The 19245-nt window shown below is 44.1% G+C and overlaps 1 long non-coding RNA gene across 1 annotated transcript; it reads right to left on the bottom strand.

Annotated features, from left to right (window-relative positions):
* Window positions 1-11414: 11414 nt before the first annotated feature.
* LOC148686917 (uncharacterized) lies at window positions 11415-15947 on the bottom strand. Its single transcript, XR_015948588.1, has 3 exons — window positions 15074-15947; window positions 12650-12922; window positions 11415-11864 (listed from the first exon to the last, which is right to left on the bottom strand). It is a non-coding gene; the product is annotated as an uncharacterized LOC148686917 (long non-coding RNA).
* Between the last annotated feature and the right edge of the window lie 3298 nt (window positions 15948-19245).

Consider the following 19245-nt stretch of genomic DNA (forward strand, 5'->3'; position numbering starts at 1 on the left):
TGATTACAGTTACAGGTAGGTAGCCGTGTTGGTCTGACGTAGTCGAAACAAAATAAAAAAAATCCTTCCAGCAGCACCTTAAAGACCAACTAAGTTTTTAATTTGGGTATATTAAACTAAATTAAAAACTTAGTTGGTCTTTAAGGTGCTGCTGGAATGATTTTTTTTTATCTTGATTACACTCACCGCTCCTCTAGTGAAGCAGAGCAAATGAGGAGGGCCATGGAGGAGCAGAAGCAGCTGTTCTAGATCTAAACCATTTGCAAGCAGATTTGAATCCTCAGTTCAGTTACTTCACTTGAAAACTAAGGCGAGCATTTTGTTAAGGATCTAGACTCATTAGTGAACTGCAGCTAGTAGTTCAAGAAAGACAAATCAACGGTTTGTTAGAAACTAAGGCTCACCTTTTAGCATATTTGGAAAAACTGGATAGCTTGCCACAAATTGAATGCCACTCACCAAACCCATGACGCTTGTGCATCTCATTTTTCATGCTAATACTCCACATTACTTCTCTGCTGAACTCTGCCCCAGTTAATATCTTTTTGAAGCCTGTCAGAGGATAAGAAAATAGAGTCATCTTACTGTAGAGCTGTTCCATTGACTTGAATATGATTACACTAGTATATATTAGTGGTGAAGCTGCAGCTTAAGGCTTTTCTCTTTCATTCCAAATATAAAATCCAGAAAAGGTCCCTGCAGAAGAAAAACATGTTATCTTAATGTATCCGACGACTGCAGCTATTTTCTTTCCCAATAAGGCATTTTTCTCTGTCTCAGTCTCGATGTCTGTCTTTTGTAAACTTTTCATCTCCAGGGAAAACCTTTATTTTGGGAATATGCTGGCCAACGTGTATATATAGTTTCATGCATTGAAAAAAATCATTCTGAAGGCTAGCATGTAAAATGTGTGTTCAAAATATGTGGCAAATAAAATAGATGGGTGTGTACATCTCCATGCCTCATGGGAGGGCCAGCCCTGAGTGCAAGTGGCTGGTGCGTTCAGACAAAATGGCACCCATTAAATGTGCGCTTTGGGTGTGGCAAGTGTGGCATCTAAACTGATCTTCAGTGTATTTTGAGGGCCACACTTTTCAAAATTTTCAGTGTCAGACATGGTGATTCACTGTACGTTTGACCCCTGAAGCACTGCTGGGTCTGAGCTCCACATCTGAAAGGCAAGTGGTAGACAGCAACTCTCAGTGTCAGAACAGGTGGCTGAAGCCCAAAGGAACACTGTTAGGGTTACCAGATGTCCCCGTTTTCCAGGGACAGTCCCCGGATTTGTGAATAAGTCCCCAGACAAATTCCATCCCCAGAATGTCCCCAGATTTCATCTAATGTTCCTGGGAAACGCAGCAGCAGCAGTCTCAGCAGCTTGAGCAGTTGGAAGTCCCCATATGATGGTGGTGCAGGGGCTCTAAGATGCAGCTTCTGGGCTGCCTCCACCTTCCCTGACCCCAGCAACTAAGCTGTGAAGGGAGGCTTCACGCTGCCTATCAGAGCTTGCATGCAAGCAGGAGGGGACAGGGATCTCTCAGCTAGGCAACGGGAAGCCTCCCTTCCCAGCTGAGGGATCCCCGCCCCCTCCTACTTGCACGCAAGAAGGAATGGGATTGGGGCTGCTCCGATGGGAAGGGAGGCATTGCGCTGCCTGAGAGATCGCTGCCCCCTCCTGCTTGCACACAAGTAGGAGTTGGGATGGGGCTGTTCCGAAAGGCAATGTGAAGCCTCCCTTCCCAGCTGAGGGATCCCCACCCCCTCTTGCTTGCACACAAGTAGGAATGGGATTGGGGCTGCTCTGATGGGAAGGAAGGCTTCGCGCTGCCCGAGCCTCACTGCTACCACCTCTCTCGGCCCTCCTTCTCTGCCTTCCATGGCTGACCCACCGCACACCACTTCCCCACCACCACCACCAAAGAACCAACAACTCAGGGGCTGCCCAGGCTCATGGAGAAAGAAGATAGAAGCCTCGGAGAAAGGGGAAACGTGGCGGTTGAGGTCAAGGCAGCGGCCACCCGTCTGCCACCGCCATCGCTGCAGCATCAACATCCCAAACGTGTAGTATTTATTTATTTATTTATTTATTTATTTATTTATTTATAGTGTCCCCAGATTCATTGAAAAAACTATGGTAACCTTAAGTGCAGATAAAACCGATTCTGCTTGATATCTCATAGTAACTTGTTTCCTAATTCAGATTTAGCACAAAATTAGCAAGGAAAGCTACCATCTGATAAGCTTTTGGTGAACTTGTTTGATGGCACATGGTGAACATTCGTATGATCCAGTATCTATTATCACTGGTAGGCGGGCAGGTAGGTGATGACAGCTTAATGTGGAGCCAGCTAGGGGACTTTTTTGTATCACTCCGAGGAGTCGGGCGATGTTAGACTAAGAATACAGTCAGAAATCGTATCTTATCCAACCTTACACAGTCAACAATGAAAAGGCAATCAAGCACTTTATGAATAATAGATAGCCAGCAACAGCCTAATTGAATGGGATGATTGGATTTATTCAACAAGAGGCTTTTGCCCCCAACAAAAGGGTGAAAACCAAGAACCCTTTTTAAAGGCTTTGCAACATTTCTGACAGCAGTGAGGCTTGACGCCTGGACAGCGCTTTCTGGGAAAAGGCCTCTACTCTTTAAATCAGGCATCCCCAAACTTGGCCCTCCAGTTGTTTTGGGACTACAACTCCCATCATCCCTAGATAACAGAACCAGTGGTCAGGGGTGATGGGAATTGAAGTCCCAAAACAGCTGGAGGGCCAAGTTTGCGGATGCCTGCTTTAAATGAAAAACTTTATGATCACAGGATGTGAAAAGGGGGAAAATCAACTTCATGCTTCAGGTTGCTCTTAGTATCGTGAGAGGAATCTAAAGCCCTTATGCAATAGGAATCCTGTATATAGGAACATGATTAAATATGTTTGTGCGCAGAGCTGACCCAATACTTTGGCATGTTCTTCTCCCTGTCCTGTGCCTGAAGACGAAGTGTATCTCCATTCCAGAGAGCAATGGGGGTCTGCTTAACCTGACATATCTACACACCAAGAAAAAAGTGTGGCAGGTCCTAATCCGGGAGATGTTGTTTGCAGATGATGCAGCCTTGACAGCGCACTCTGAGCAAGCTCTACAAAGACTCATCAAAATAGGCTATTGCACAAAGGTAAAATGTACACTTGTTGCCTGCTAGCTTTTGTCTCTGGCCCTATACACTGCTAGGGCATGGCATCTGAAGTGTTGCCAGGAAGGGACAGCAGCCCTCAGCCTCAAAGAAATCCCCACTCCTTCTGGCAAGTCATTCATACAACCTCTTTAGTCATGCTTAAAAGAATTCCAAATGGATAAAAGAGATTCTTTGTCTCAGAAATCTTTAAAATCTTTAAAAAGTCTTTAAAATGTTACAGGACTGCTGTTTTTGCTGCCACAGACCAACATGGCTACCCGTCTGGAAGTTATACTTTGTTGTTTCTTGCTCTATATGAGTTCTGGCATGGCAGAAATTGCTTAGCATGAGGCCAAATCAAACAAACTGTCTCGTGTATTCAGTCCCATGTCTGAATTATTGGAAGGTGAGAGTGTGTAACACCAGAACTGTACCTGTGCTTTGGTTTTTCACAGGCTCCCAATGTATACTGTTACTGTCGTGCTTGGCCAAACATGTGTCATTTCACTGTACAACCCATACATTTATGGATTACACAAAAAAGCACAAAAATTTGTGTTCTTCGGCTGCCAACCAGATAATATACACAATTTAGAATGAGGCGAACTTTGTAGAAAATGCTGATCAAAGCACAAATTAAAAACAAGGAAGCTAAATACTTCAAGCAGGTAGGCACAAGGTTTGAAGTCTGTGAGCTCTACAGATGCTCTTCAGAATTACTAAATTTGTTTTCCCCAACTGGGTGTCTTCCAAAAATTTTGGAATCCAATGGTGGTGCTGTCTAGGGCTGATGGGAGTTGTAGTTGGTGGAGGGTACGAAAGCTCCTAGTAGTGACTACGTGTTAAGCATACTTAACTTGAAACCAGTAAAAGATACTAGCACATAAATAGATTGAGGATCGGAAGTTAAACAGCTGCCCCACAAACCCAAATCATCCCCTGAAACTCTTGGCAAGCATGGGCTCAGGAACAGACTTTGTGATGTTTTGTCATTTTATTTTAATACATAGGATTAGAAATCAGTTCTTTCTTTCTTTTCTCTCTGACGTTGCATTTGTGTTCTCTAGTCATTAGAGTAATAATATTCATTGAACTGTGTCAAGCAAATTTTGAAGACCTGGATTTTAATGGACATGTATATGGTATATGGAACGCGGGCTTGCTGATCAGAAGGTTGATGGTTCGAATCCCCGTGACAGGGTGAGCTCCTGTTGTTCGGTCCCTGCTCCTGCCAACCTAGCAGTTCGAAAGCACGTCAAAGTGGAAGTAGATAAATAGGTACCGCTCCGGCGAGAAGGTAAATGGCATTTCCGTGCGCTGCTCTGGTTTGCCAGAAGCGGCTTAGTCATGCTGGCCACATGACCTGGAAGCTGTACACCGGCTCCCTCGGCCAATAATTTGAGATGAGCGCGCAACCCCAGAGTTGTCTGTGACTGGACCTAATGGTCAGGGGTCCCTTTACCTTTTTACCTATATGGTATATGTCATTATTCAAGAGGAGAAAGGTGGAGCAGCATACGCATCATCCGTAACCAGGGAGGGTATCTTGGCTGGATCTTCTTCCTTCTATCCAGGCAAAGGGGAAAGGAGGGCATGTGTGTTAATCTCCCAGTGATGAATCCCGGCCGTAAGTTAGAATCATGGAAAACCCTTCTCCCGTCACATAATCCTATTGCACAAATACACATCACTTTTAAATATTACCGTACAGCTAAAAACAGCAACCCCACCCCACAGTATTTCTAAAGAATTCAAATCTAAACAATTATAAAGAACATTTATACTGTTCCTTGTGAATTAGGCTCACACTGACCCAGCTAAAAATGAAACCAGCTGCTCCCTGGAAGCCATTCAGATCCAGAAGAAACAGCCGGGCCACAGCAGCACACCAGAAATAAATGTGCCATCCATTTATTAAACTATATACTTCTAAAACAATGCTGTTGAAGCTCGGTTAAACTGTTTCACAAAAACAAATTTATGAGACTGAATGGAAAAATAAAAGTCCAATTTGTTCTACGAATGGAAAGGAGGGAGGAGGAGTTCAGAAATAAGTGTCCTGGGAAAGCAATAGCAGACTTTACACATGGGTAGTTTTACAATGCTCCAGTGTCGTGCTGTGCAGACTTTTCTACCATGTTTAAAGCTTTCAGGGCAATGTCTCATCACGTCCAGCATTGCTAAACAAACAACATCTGCCTCTCTTCAGTTACAGGAGTTAACACCACAGTAATATAATGCCAGTAGTAAGTAAATCCTGCTGGATGTCTATGCTATGCAGTGTTCTGTTCTGATTTCCCAGTTAATGGATACAGAAATGCTCTGATGTACAGAATGAGGTTTGTTCCAAGATTTGGGGGTTGGGGTTGGGTTGGGGTTTTCTCAAGCATGTCACTTGAAGTGGGTTCGATTAAATAAGAAAACCCATAATCCAAGCTGGACTAGTTTTTCTCCGGTAAAGTTGACACCCTGGAAGCCTTCCTTTATTTCTGCCTTGCTAAAACAAATACAGTAGATCAGGGGTGTCAAACTCAAATTCATCGAGGGCCGCATCAGCAGTTTGGTCACCCTCAAAGGGCCGGTTGTGTCTGTAGGTCTATGTGTCCACTCTTTATTATCATAAATTATTGTCACTGCATTCAATTCCTGTTTTTTGTAATAATGTAAGCTCATTCCCGCCCCCACGCGGATCACATTCCTGCATTGTGGCGCGTGTGTGGGAGGGGATGTAAACAAGGGAAATTTGAACAAAAGGTGGGGATCGACGGCTTCGGGGGGGGGCTCAACTAAACCTTCGGCAGGAAGAAGAAAGCCACTGCTGGGATTAAAAACCTGCAGATGGAAAGAGGGCTTCCCTCTCCCGCCCTGCGCACACCCAAACCCCGCTAGGCAGGATGCCACACACTGCAACCCACCCCATGCTTTGGAGAGGGGCAGGAACATGCGGTGCAGCGCCAACTCCTGCTTTGCTTTTACATCCTCCCTCCTCAGCGCCAGAGTCCCTTCCCCTCGCGCTGAGGGAGGGCAGCGGATTTCCCGAGGAGGAAAGCAGCGGCAGCCCCAGCGGACGTGCATCTTTGCCTCAGAGCTGCTCTTCCCCCCCACCCTGTTGTCGCTGTTGTCGTCTTCGCCGCCGCCTCTCCCTACTGGGACTGCAGGCAGAGGAGGCTTGAAAACCTCCCCCCCCCAAAAAAAATTCCCCTCCCACCTACTCAAACCGCGAGGCGACTCCATCTGGAGCCCTACATCACGAGGGGCTGAGAGGAGGCGGCGGCAGAGCGGGAAGAGCAGGAACCCGTGCCGTCGCCGTCGCCTCCCTCCCGGCCGCCCCCCAGGGAGCAGCTCCGCCGGAACTGAGAAGCCAAAGGGCGGCTCGGGGTGGGGGGCAGAGCAAAAGCCAGGCACCCTCCCGAGTGTCTATGAGGAGAAAACGGGGGAAGAGGGAAGAGAAACCCGGCTCCATCAAGAGAGCGGCTGTTGCGCTTCGCCTACTTCCCCCTCAGGCTCACTCCGCGTCCCTTTTGCCCGCTCGCTCGCCCACCTCCCGGATGCAGCCGAGGAGAGGAAGGGAAGCGGCGGGCGGCGGCTCCCCAGTGCCGCCTCACTCGCTCTCGGAGACAACAGCAAAGCCCGCCAAAAAAAAATCCAGCGCTGCTCCGTCCCGGCACCAACTTTGCCGGCGGCGCCTGTAGGGCTTTCCTACCTCCTCGGCGGGCTTCCTCCTCCTCCTCCTGCATCTCACTTCCCCGTCTGGCCGCTGTGCCACCGCCTCCCTCAGCCTCATTCGAAATTGAAATTCCCTGGCCAAGGCCGTCAGCGCGGCTCCAGCGCCCCGGCCTCCGCCTGCAGCCCCGCCCCCGGTTTTGACCCTCGGCCAATCGCAGGCTCCAGAACTACTGTCAGTGGCTACTGTTGGCGGCGGCTACGCGGGCCACATGACGAGGTCTGGCGGGCCGGATTAGGCCCCCGGGCCTTGTGTTTGACACCCGTGCAGTAGATTATCTGTTTGATAAAGCCTGTATGCTAAATCAAACAAAGCAGCATGCGTATGGGAAGGGAAGGAGCTATTAAGCCAGCAACACAACTATGTGGATATGAATGGTAAAGTGGCTGGGAGTAATTGGTCCCAGTGGGTTGCCATTCTTGGAATCTGAGATTTGCAGAGCTCTGCGTTGGCTCAGGAAATGAGTCTCACAAAATGTGATTGCCTGAAAGTCCTCACTGCATTCTAAACTATTGCCACAATCCTCAAGCCTCTTACTTCAGAGTAGTCCTTATGGTTTTAGTAGGATTGCTCTTAATAGGCTTTAAGATTACAGGTGGCAACTGAATTTATGTTGAAACAGAAGACGCAGAATGAAATTGCGGAGAAAAGGGCATTTCCATACCAACTTGATGCCCTCCAGATATTTTGGACTACAACTCCCATCAGCCCCAGCCAGCATGATTTGATGGTGCAAATTTCATAGTTTAACTCGGTACCTCCTCTTGTATGTCTTGAATCTTCCATCATTCAGCTTCAGTGGAAGGCCCTGAGCAGGGGCGAAACTGGACTTTATTTCACCTGGGACAAAGACCCAGTTTGGCACCCCTACACACATTTATGAACACACACACAGGCTAGCAGCCTCAATTGTGGCCCTATGTAGGCTTCACCTGGGGCAAACACCCTAGCTAGCCACCCCCCTCCCCCAGTACCTACAGCTGAGTTGGAGGATTATGAGGGAAGGAGAAAAATAGATTTCTATATATATTTTCTCCACCCTAGGCTTAACTTCTGTTTCAACTCTCCACTAGCATTTAGAGGAAACACTGCAGTTATGGCAATGCAAGTGTGATTAATCAAACAGAGGGTATTGTTACACGCCACCCCAATCTCCAAGTGACAAGTGATTGCAGGGGTTCCAGCCACTTACCCAGGGTTCAGTTTTCAGAGCCTGTGTTGTCTTTTCAATGTAGGGTTTATTTACACACATATACAATCTGAGCCTAAGATGGAGGGGTTCACGGCATCAACAGCCTGAAGCATCTTGCTTCTCCCATAGTCACAGCCTTGGAATCAAGCAGAAATCAAGGCTGGCCTTTGTCTCCCAGCTCAGCTCTCACACCCTGTGCTTTTGTCTTCTAACTACCAGCCAGGCAAGGGAAGGGAAGGGGACCACCCATTTGCCCTCTGGCACAGAGCAACTTATTTTTTTATATTAACAATACTAACTTAGGTGGCACTTCTTAGGTGACAAGTGCAGCCTTTAGCTCACAAGAAAACCATGCCTGACTAGTACAACAATGGAATCCCCCCATTAGATTTTAACCCTTGCTGGATCCAGGACGTTGGGAAGTAGAAGGAACTCATAGTATCATGCAGACTGACCCCCTCAACTCACAACAGTATGTTCACATTTTCCATTTAAAGCACACAGAAGTCTGTTTTCCCCACTGTGCTTTGAAAACAGGATCCCCATTGCTGATTAGTTTCTGATCCATTTCAATATGTGTTCACACCCGAGGGCATTGATGGGGTAGTGGTGTTTTTACCCTCGGTGCATGTTTGTACTCTCTGTTCCATCTGTGCATGCTCAAAGGTTTGAAAGCGAGAGTGGTAATCTGGATGTGATGTAGCGGGCATCTGCACACCACTCTCTGCACACCTGTACTCTGAAGAATTTGAATTTGGTCCTGTTTACTCTCACCATCACATCACCAGTGTAGTACCACCTAAAGCAGAAGAAGTGGCTTTGGTAAAGAGGTTCACACATGATGTTGCATCGGCTTGCGGATTCCAATTGCTGTGAAGCAAGTTTGAGAATAAACACTTCAAAAAATTTCTCTTCAAAAATAAATATGATGCACATGCTTTGCTAAGAACATCTAATGAATGGGGATTGAAAATATGGTAGGGGAAACACGGTGAGTGCACATTGAACATTAGTGCGAACATACCCATAGTTTCGCTGCTTCTGTTCCTTTGACTTAACAAGCTTAACAGCAAAGAAAATGTTTTCTCTTAACATGACCACCATGCAAAACAATATCTCAGCATGTAGCTGTGTGGGTTTGCCTCCCATGAGAATGATTGTCCCAACTGTCGAGAATAAACATGCATGATTAGTGTGGGTGGCAATGCCCACACTGAGCAGTCATCAGTAGATTCAGAACTGACATGTGGAGTGACGTTTTCTATTTTGAGAACATCATAGGATCTTTTTGAATTTACATTTTGTTTGTTTTGCAAATAAACGGACTCCTATATTATGTCTTGACTAATGTGAGCATGACTCGCTTTTGTCATCAGTGGGATCAGATATATCTTAACAGTACAGTGAGACAGTACAGCCCTGCTCACAATGACAACAATGACCAACTGAGCACACTGAATGTGTGTGGGGCAAGGCGGGATTGCAGGAGGAGGCACTGCCCTTCAGCTCTTCACTAGTTATTCTGCACAGTCTCCATGCACAAGTTTACCTGCAAGTGGGGTATGCGGGTGTGATCCCATTCACGTACCATTTCCTTGTCTATGTACAAAACCATCAGCATGATCAGAGCTGGTCTTTGGTCCTTAACCTTTCTGACTCATCTGCTGAATAGGGATAATAACACTGAAGTCTTTTATTGGCTAGTTGTAAAGTCACCAACTTGGATGGCTTTAAAAGGAGCTAAGACATATTAATGGAGGTTAAAGCTATTAATGACTACTAGCCATGATAGCTTTATATTTATTCCCTCTAGGTCCGGGAATAAACAAACCATAATCCTTGCCTTACTGTTTCCCTTGGACCTGGGATTCAAATTTGTTTCACTCCAAACAAGCCACAATCTGTAGCCAAGGTTTGTTTTTAGCTTACTGAACAAAGTCCGCTGGATATGCCACATTTTGTTTATATGCTGGGTTTTGTGCTGTTGTGTGTAATAATATTCATTAAAGTTCAAGTTACAAACCTTATACCTGCCCTTCTTGAATCTCAGCTCATCTGTAAGCTCCTTATGCAGCCACACTAGTTTCTTTAGATGCCTCCCACTTTTCTTTCTTGTTGGAATTGTCTGCCTTTGTGCCTTCAATATTTCACCTTTAATAAATTCCCACCCATCTCTTTGAGCATTTATGACCATGGGGTCTCACCCTGCAGTTCCTTAAGCTTTTTGAAATGAGCCTTCTTAAAGTTCAGAGTGCATGTCTGACTACACTCAGCTTTCTCTTGCCTCCGTATCATGAAGCCAAGAGGGCAGGATCACTTCCTCCCAAGGTTCACATTACTTCCACTTTGTTGACCAGCTCCTCCTCGTTGGTGAGGACCAGGTCCAAGATAGATGATCCCCTTGTGGCTTCTTCCGCCTTCTGGGAAATGAAATTGTCAGCGATTATTGCAACGAGCTTTCCTTTGGGCTTCCCTTGAATACAATCCAGAATCTACAGCTAGTGCAAAATGTGACTGTCCGTTATTACCTGTGGCAGCAAGGTGAGATCATCATGCTAACACCAAATCTAAAAACACTGTATTGGCCCTGTGTGCTACTGGGCCCAGTTCAAGGTATTGGTAATGTTGCACGAGGCCCTAAATAGTTGCTCAAATATTTGCAGGAACACCTCCATTATCAGCCAACGCGTCTTTAAGACCAGGGTTGGGGGTGTAGGATGTATGCTGCTCACTGTCTGTTCCATGATCTAGTGAGCATTCAAGGGTCTTTTCCCTGGCTGGGCCCCCACTTTGGATGGTCTCTCCCCTGAACGCTGCAAAGTAGGCTTAAAGGAAACTCATTCAAGATGTGAATCTAGCCAGTTTTGCACTTGTTTATTAATTTTCTGTATAGGTTCCAGACTGGGGTGGTTGGTGACAGCTAGCGTTGTGATCAATGTGGGTGTCGGGACTAATTGTCCCAAGTAAATACCAGGAGTTGTTCACCTCCTGTTTGTCATTTTCTAGGGAACAAGAGTGTTTGTCTTTCGAAGAGCGCTGCAGTTCATTTCAAGAAGCTGCGTAATGAAATGATTAAGTGACATGAGAAATGCTCCCACGAAAACAGGAGGGGGACACAGTGAATTCTACATGCATCCAGGAAAAAAATTAACTGGAAACTATTTATGCTAATTTATTCCTGCCAACCTAGCAGTTCGAAAGCACGTCAAAATGCAAGATGAGCGCGCAACCCCAGAGTCGGTCACGACTGGACCTAATGGTCAGGGGTCCCTTTACCTTTACCTTATTTATGCTAATAGGACATAGATTGAAATTGTATGCTAACAAAAGTTGCCATTTTTATCACTTGTCCTAAGAATGGGTTATGTCCAATGCTGGTGTTGTGCAGGTGGAAACCACTTCCATGAAATCTGATATTTGCTTCCTGCTACATACTGCAGTTCATTGTGCTCCCTGAAAAGCTCCTCCTCCAGTTGGGGACCCTCTGTAACATATTGAAGATGGCACAGAGTTGAAACAAGGGGGAGGGGCATGGAAAACTGGGTGTCGTGCCTTGTGCATAATTACTTACCAAAAAATATCCCTCAGGTATGTCTCCTTTTGTTTTCTTAAATGCGGTTGAAAGAAGTCACTTGTCTAAAGACCAAGTATACTACAGTATAACATTTTGATGCTGTGGGTACAAACTGATATTTACACGTGATCTTCCTTCTACAGTGTCCCCAGTTAGAATTTCTTCCCCAATTAGACTTTCCAGAAAGGAAGGCATATTTGTCTGTTGCAGCAAAGAAAAGTAGTGTTGAAGTCTAACAAATTTCTTATGACGTAAGCTTTTGTGGACCAAGAGGCCCCCAAAGGTTATATCATGATAAATTTCTTAGACTTTAAAGTGCCAGAAGACTCTGTCCCCCCCCCCCGCCCCTTAATAAAATGACACCATATCTGTACAGTTTGAGTACAGTTACATAATTCAGATTCCATATGATATAAAGATTCTAACAGTTTAAAGGAATTGCGGGGTAATAATGCTGAACATAAGGGAAATCAAACTTTTTAATATATTAATAAGAAGAAACTCTATGTTAAATGGGGAGAGAACTAGTTGTCATTTTAAAGCACTGCCAGCACAATCCTATTAAAGTAAATGAAAATGCTTTGGATCGTGGCTAGAGGCATTATTCTCTTAAACCTCTGAAACCACAGGAAACATACTTTCTCATTTTCCTCAAAACTGCGATCATTTGTAATTACACCAATATATAATGGTAACAATGTTCTCCTGCTGATACATTTAAATGCAACACATTCAGTGAAAAGTGGCTCTAGATATTAAAGTTGATACTGTTTCACTCTCATCCTTCTTTATGTTTCAAACATAGGGATGGGGAACCAGCCAGACACCATTGAAGCAGAACTCCCATAATTCCTGGCCATAGACCAGTATACTGGCTGGGAGCTGATGGGAGTTGGGAGTCCAAAACAGCTGGAGGTCACCACCTCTGCTTTGGTATATCTGTGCTTGAATTACAAGAGGTCAGAGGGAGGCCACTCCCCCCTTACCTTCTGCGACTTCCCCCTTGCTTCTGTTTTGCACACCTACAGCAAAGTGACATGATTTGGAAGGAGGCAGGGGCAGAGTTTGTGGATTTCACTAATGTCTGCCCAACCTTTCTACTTTAATTTGAATATTGATAGCTGTCGTCTCTGTTGTTAATTGCCATATATCTCCTTGATCCAAGCAGATCTCTTGAGCTTATGAGGGGGTATGATGTGATTCTGAAATGCCTGCCTGTTAACATTAGGCAGGCAACCTTGTTGCGCTGTTTCAGAGACCTGTTGAGATATAGATATAGATATGAGAGAGTGAGAGAGTGGACATATTACATTACTATTGTTACTTTTTATGAGTGGAATGGTTATCTGTTCCATATAACATCCATTTTATTTTATTTTACTTTTAGGCAAAATCACTGCAACTTTCCCCAGTCACTCTGGGCAGCTCCCAACAGAATATTAAAAACTCGATAAAACATCAAACATTAAAAACTTCCCTAAAAAGGGTTGTTTCTCTTATTGTGACAATTCATGAGTAATTTAAATGTACCACTGAAGAAGACCTTTCTAGAGTCAAAGTGAATTCAATTTCTGTCACATATTGTTGGTAGCAGAATAGCAGCATGTCCATTGCTTTCTTTCCATGTAATAAGTCATTTTAAAGAAATTTTAAGACACCAGTCAATACATGTTCATAATATTTGAGAAGCTGGCTTTTAAAATACATTTAGAAATTTTGCAAGTGCCCCCCTCCAAGCTGTTTTCTGGGCATCCTGTGGCATTAGACCAGTTGGGTGTGCAAATGCATCTCTGGGCAACATTTGAAAAGGTTAATGTGGTAGTTCAAAAGGTTATGTGGTAGTTCAAAACCTATCAAAAACTAGTTTCTTGGTAGGCATAATAGTATCACATTTAGCTGCAAAAAAAAAATATTCTGCTGGGTGAAATACAGCAGGAATGCTTTAAGATGTATATTTTCTCTGAATGGAGAAGTACAAATAAGAAGAGATATTTAATATACAGTCATACCTCAGGTTACAGGCGCTTCAGGTTGCGTCTTTTCAGGTTGCATCCCGTGCCAAACCCGGAAGTACCCAAACGGGTTATTTCTGGGTTTCGGTGCTTGCGCATGCACAGAAGCACTAAATCGTGCTTTGCGCATGCGCAGAAGCCCCGAATCGCAACCCACGCATGCGCAGACGTGGGGCTGTGGGTTGCGAACATGCCTCCAGCACGGATCACGTTCACAACCCGAGCGTCCACTGTATATAAAAATTACTCTTAGAACTGAATTAATCCAAGAAATCAATGTTAACACATTGCTTAGAAAATAATATCGGAGAGGAGGACAGCAGAGAAAAAAGTACTGTTTCCATGTTTTCTTCTTCAACCTGACATCATATCCACATTCAAGACTGGTGGCAGAATTGCAGTGGACTTCTTAAATATCTAAGGAGCAATAGTTATATGTTTGTGCAGCTGCATGGTCTCCTGCTGATTCCTAGCCAACTTGTTCTTGAATACTTGGTAGTTTACATTTTTACCAAATGACTGAACTCGTAAGGTCAGTCACAGAAGTTCAGCTGAATGCAATAATCAATGCAATTCCTAGCCATCATTTTTCCCAGAAGCCCTTAGATGGATACTAGGTGATTTTCTTCCACAGCAGTGATGGCCAAACTTGGCCCTCCAGCTGTTTTGGGACTACAATTCCCGTCATCCCTGACCACTGGTTCTATTAGCTAGGGATGATGGGAGTTGTAGTCCCGAAACAGCTGGTTTCAGCTGAGTTTGGCCATCACTGTTCTACAGGAGTGGCTCTATTATGCAGCAGAGAGAAGCCATCTCCTTCAGGCAACAGCTCCATAAATGGCAGAAGGTACACAAAAGTAGGAGTGGTAACAAAAGACTTTGTTAAAGTGTTGACTTTGGCATGGTAGGGCTGGGGAAGGATGCCCCATTTGGGATCCGCTTCAGGCAGCGAAATTTCCTGAGCAGGTTCTGCTCTCTCCCACCTAACTAGAAATGATATCCATTTGTACAAGGACCTGATCTTATTCTGGGGAGGAGTTTCAAATGCAGGGGTTTTCCATCTTTGCTGCTTTAGACTTTCCAAGGATCATAAAAACCCAATTTAAAAGTGTGAAAGGTCTGTGACAACACTGGGATGGGGAGGGTGTTGTGTAGATGCCCCTACATTAGTGAGGAAACAGATTAGTGCAAATCCTCTATTCACTCTGGTGTGGCTACACCCTAAGTGAAAGAGCAGGAAAAATGTTCCTTTTGGAGGAGACAAATGGATGGAGAAGGTTTGCAGAGGTGGCAGGGAAAACTTAAACTTGTTTTGAAATAATAAATATGTGTTTTCAATTTGACCAATGTGATTCCTATAATAAAATGATTAAGCAGGAAGGAAAGCCAGAGTTATACCTGATGTTAGTCCAGCTGTTTGTCTTCATCAGGATGGTGATAATGTGGCAAGAAAACTTAGGAACACGTAGAGAAGAACGTGCAGAAATGTATGCCAATGATTTCCGACGTGTTTTCTCTGAAGTTTGCAAAATCTCCAGACATACTTGGTGAATTTCCCCTTTTCTAATGACCTACTTTCTGCACTGGGCATGCTGTAGAGAAGAGAGAGCATGTGACATGGGCATGCAATGGCAGCCAACGAAGTGAGATTTTCTGTTCCTTAAACTGCTGGTGAATAAAGTCACACTCTTAGATTTTAGGCAACAGCTTGAGCGAGCCGCTGAAAGCCAAACTACAAAGCCCGCACAACTGGCTTAGCCAAGACACTAAAACATAACCATCCCTTCACAGAGATTTCTACAGTAGTAGAAATTCTGAATCTTATGTAAAATAATTTAATTTCCAAATGTTGTCTGCATTAGAAAAAGTTTTCATAACTTGCATGAGAAATCAAAAACAGATGCATTTGAACAGATGCAAGCATGGATAATTTAACCCCTTTTAATAGAAGATGTACCATACAGGATTTTGCAACTAAGATGAAACAGAGGCTTGTATTTCCATACAACAAAAGACCAAGCAGTGACAGAAACTGTCAACCCTTTTCTTTGATATATTCTCATGAGAGGAATAAGGCCCCCTGCGTAACATTTCCAGCGGTGTGCACATGGGAAAACGGCAATAGGCTGTTCCTGTTCAAATATAATGATGGCTTAGGCATATCTGATACTGGTTTGGTTTGTGCTTTGAATGTCAAAAGAGTAGAAATTGTTTGGTACAAGTTGAGGTAATTTTAATCTGCTTTAGCATTTTAACTTTTGTAGGTTTTGAAGTAAGGTTGTAAATCTTGCTTGATTTTACTGTTTTATCTTTTTTAAAACCTCTTTGCGGGTTTTGGGTTTTTTTTTTACAATCAAGCAGTGTATAAATTCAATGAAATAAATAGTTTATTATTTTATATGCTGACTAGCAGAGAATCTCCTAGGATTCAGAAGGGAGATTCCTTGCCCTCCCTGCCTGGATTGTCCCTGCAACATTCTGCATATAAAGCAGATGCTTGAGCTCACTGAGATACAGAATACATGCTTTTGTTGTTCTGACAAGGGCAGAAGGTAGATACCTAGTAAAGGTAAAGGTAAAGGGACCCCTGACCATTAGGTCCAGTCATGACTGACTCTGGGGTTGCGGCGCTCATCTCACATTATTGGCTGAGGGAGCCAGCGTACAGCTCCCAAGTCATGTGGCCAGCATGACAAAGCCGCTTCTGGCGAACCAGAGCAGCACACGGAAACACCGTTTACCTTCCCAACTTACACTTTGACATGCTTTTGAACTGCTACGGTAGGTTGGCAGGAGCTGGGAGGGCCCAAGCAAGTGGAGCTCACCCCGTCGCAGGGATTCGAACCGTCAACCTTCTGATCAGCAAGCCCTAGGCTCTGTGGTTTAACCCACAGTGTCACCCGCTGTACTTACACCTAATCTTCCCATTTCAGAGGTCTGATGTTATCTGGCACACCCTTATTCCATATTTATAACTTTCCATCCCATGGCCTTTGATACTTGAGGATTTTTTTTAAGGACCCACCCTATTCTTCTGATTCTAAATTGTTTTCACTGATTTTAATTTAATTTTGAATTATTACACTGTTGTAACCCATTATGAGACCTTATGGTGAAGAGCAGGTAATAAATTTTATAAGCTGGGGGGCGGGAATTCTATAGGAACTTTTCAAATTTAGTGAGCCTGTTAGTCTGCCATTTTATTTGTTCATTATTTCCTCCATTAGTTAAGCCACTGCAACTTCCCTTATGTGTCCGGACAGTTCAGATAATCTCAGCAGGCAAACCAGCCTTCAGTCAAGTCATGTCTGCTTGTTTGTGCAAGATCCTCAGATAAAAGTGCCCAAACTAAGAAACCTTAGACCGCAAGGTGTGTCTGCTCCAAGACCGTGGTTGGACAGATGTGCCATAAATGCTACTGACCACAGACAAGAGAAATGGTCATCATTCAGACCTGAAAGAACAAAATACGTTGCAGCCTTTATCACGTGATTGTGTTGTTATTTCCACAGAGACAAAACACAAAAAAGCTGTCATTTAACTGCAAGCCGGCCAGTGCGATGAAAAGGCCACGTCTATCTTTAAAAAGAGTCACATTCTATTTGCGGCATGCATACAAATCTTCCTGGTGTTGCTCAAAATCTGGGTATGGTTCCAGCCTAGGCACACTTGGGCAGATCCCAGTTTTAGCACTTAAATTATAAGTTGTAAGTGGTTTCTTTGACACAGTTCCAGCAAACAAGTGGCAGGCTGAATTTGTCTATGTAGAAGACTCCAAGCACAGAGCCGGTCTGTGGCCGTGGTACTGTAAGTGTATCAGACAGTATGAGGAACCACACATGCTTGCATGCACACAGACATGCTTTACATAACAGGTTTAAGGTCAGCCCAACCCAGCTCAGTGTTTCACTGTTCCTGTTTCTTTAATTGACTTCTGGAAGTATTCCAGGAAACAGCTTGTAATGTGTACTAGGAGAATTCCTGATATGTAGGTTTCTAGTTTTGTTCCACCTGGGCTCCTGCAGAGGCCCAGTAATAAAGCAGAGGTCTGGATATGTTTGGAAATCTTAAAACATGTCTCACAGACATCACAAAATGTCCATCCCATAGAAGTAAAACTGGTGCAACTCAGAACCCCTACACACACACACACACACACACACACACACACACACACACACAAGGACAAGACCCCAAACAGCAGAAAAAGAAAAAGAAAGCTGGCAACACTTCCTACTAAATAAATAAATAGATTTCAAGTTTTTAAAATTAAGAATTAGGAGGGCCAGGAGGCCTTAAGTGAGCCCAAAGTGGGTTTTTTGAGGACCCCATGTATAGACATAGCTTGTTGAGACTGTTCTAAATGAAGCCAGTTTCTGTTACTAAAAAAGACTTTCGGTATTCCTGTGTTTAAGATATTACACAGCTCCAAATATGTCCTGAGCAGAGAGCACTTCACAGTATGATCAGTGATCACAGGATGATACTACAGTACTAGTCTTCCCTCCTCTTCCCCTTTGACTGAGAGGCCTGGGATGAATTACCGTACCACACAGTGGCAGCACTAAGCTTTGTGGGAGAGTCTCAGAAGGCCAGATATGACTCATGGGCTTTACATTGCCAACTCTATACTGATAAACTTCCCCAATGCCAAATGTCAGCAGTCTCGACTGCAAATGCACATGCTGCTTAGTTGCCAGTGACTCGTGCATTTATCTCATTAAAGGCCTCCCGAGAAAGAATACATGGAATGAACTCAGGAAAGGGAGAAGGCACTTGCTATGACTACAGTATTCTGTTTTGCTTTGTTGTTGTTTTTTACTTTCATATTTTCATCAGTGTAGAGCTCCAGGGGTTCCTCTAAGGCTTTAAAAAAGTAATGCCTACTAGACTACTTGCTTGTGTGAAGCAGTTCTAAGTCCTGAGCTCCTCAGCCTTAGCAGAGCAAATTGCTCTTGGAGAGTTACTCATTGCTTCAGGAAGCAAGTTTGTTTTTCCTGTTATCCTGGGCTGCTGATAACCATACTGCTGACATCTACATGCTCTAATCAGCAAAGCTGATCAAACCCACACAGAAAGTAAGAAAGCAAAACCATTATGCAAGAAGAAAATAAAAAGTGAGCAAACCATGTAAAGTTAAAAAGCTGACTACTGCAGAGCTACCTTCCTGAGTCATTGCCTTAGCAAACAAGGAAGTCCTAGCCGAAACAGCCCAGCACCAGCACCCGAAAGCAAAACAAAAAAATCAGCTGGGAATTTCCTCATGTTTATGCTCATGGATCAGGTTAACTGCAGAGGAATACCGGTAGCTGTGCTAATTTGCTGCAGTATTAACCTCCCCCTTCCCTCACAATCTACAAAAGAATAAATGCTGTGTTACTTTAAAACAAATTCATTGTGGCATATAATTGTGGACTAGAGCAGGCTTTGGCTGTGTACACATTATACCTCTAATGAGCATTTGAAGCACATTCCTTCACTCAAAGAGTTTTCGGCACTGTAGTTGAATTCTCCCAGAATTACAATTCCCAGAAATCCTTAACAAACTACAGTACCCAACATTCTTTGGA

The sequence above is a fragment of the Zootoca vivipara genome, chromosome 2 (assembly GCF_965207765.1).
Source record: "Zootoca vivipara chromosome 2, rZooViv2.hap1.1, whole genome shotgun sequence".
Taxonomy (NCBI): Eukaryota; Metazoa; Chordata; class Lepidosauria; order Squamata; family Lacertidae; genus Zootoca; species Zootoca vivipara.